Genomic DNA, 1,173 nt, shown 5'->3' with positions numbered 1-1,173 from the left:
CGATGTCCTGCAAATGAAGGAGGAGAATGTCCTCTAGTTTCTTGCAGCAGGAACCCACTTAGGTGGCACCAACCTGGTTCCAGATGGAACAGTATATCTATAAAGGAAAAGTGTTGGGCACGGTGGCTCACGCCTGTAATCCCAGCACTTTGGGAGACCGAGGCGGGCGGATTACCTGAGTTTGGGAGTTCGAGACCACCCTGACCAACATGGAGAAACCCCATCTCTACGAAAAATACAAAACTAGCTGGGCATGGTGGCGCATGCCTGTAATCCCAGCTACTCGGGAGGCTGAGGCAGGAGAGTCACTTGAACCTAGGAGGTGGAGGTTGCAGTGAGCCAAGACTGCGCCATTGCACTCCAGCCTGGGCAATAAGAGCGAAACGCTGTCTCGAAAAAAAAAAAAAAAGGAAAAGTGACGGCATTTACATCCTAAATCTGAAGAATCTAATTCTGTTGGCAGCTTGTACCATTGTTGCCATTGAAAACCCTTCTGATTCTGCAGCCAATTAAGCTGACTGAGTTCCTTTCCTCATGGGGGCCCAGTGTGCAGTTGCTGCAAACAGCAGCTTCCTTGGTAGCGTATGCAGCCTGTTTATTGTATGGGTTGCTCTAAGGGACCTTGGAGACAGGTGATGGATGTTCAAGTTTCTGACTTTGCACTACCCCAGTGTAGGCTCCGAACAGGAATGCGAGGTGCCTTTAGAAAGTCCCAGGGCACCGTGGCCAGGGTTCGCATTGGCCAAGTTATCGTGTCCATCTGCACCAAGCTGCAAAACAAGGAGCATGCGATTGAGGCCCTGCGCAGGGCCAAGTTCAAGTTTCCTGGCCACCAGAAGATCCACATCTCAAAGAAGTAGGGCTTCATCAAGTTCAATGCCGATGCATTTGAAGACATGGTGGCTGAGAAGCAGCTCATCCCAGATGGCTGTGGGGTCAAGTACTCTGGACAAGTGGCGGGCCCTGCACTCATGAAGGCTTCCACTGTGCTGCCCCCTCTTAATATTCACCAATACGTTCTACTTCCTGTCCAAAAAAAATTAAAACCTTTCTGGTGTCAGTTTCATATCCTCCTGGAATCCTGGTCAGCCGGCTGAGCTAAGCTTTGCTGCTGCCACAGGAGCCACTCCTATTGCTGGCCACTTCACTCCTGGAACCTTCACTAACCAGGTC

The 1,173-nt window shown here is 50.7% G+C and overlaps 1 non-coding gene across 1 annotated transcript; it reads left to right on the top strand.

Moving 5' to 3' along the window:
- Positions 1-499: 499 nt before the first annotated feature.
- Positions 500-634, top strand: LOC119618328 (small nucleolar RNA SNORA70). The gene has a single exon (XR_005234654.2). It is a non-coding gene; the product is annotated as a small nucleolar RNA SNORA70 (small nucleolar RNA).
- The last annotated feature ends 539 nt before the right edge of the window (positions 635-1,173 follow it).

Source organism: Chlorocebus sabaeus, chromosome 23 (assembly GCF_047675955.1).
Source record: "Chlorocebus sabaeus isolate Y175 chromosome 23, mChlSab1.0.hap1, whole genome shotgun sequence".
NCBI lineage: Eukaryota > Metazoa > Chordata > Mammalia > Primates > Cercopithecidae > Chlorocebus > Chlorocebus sabaeus.
Note: the sequence above shows the minus strand (reverse complement) of the source record. Positions and strands in the feature narration are given on the sequence as shown.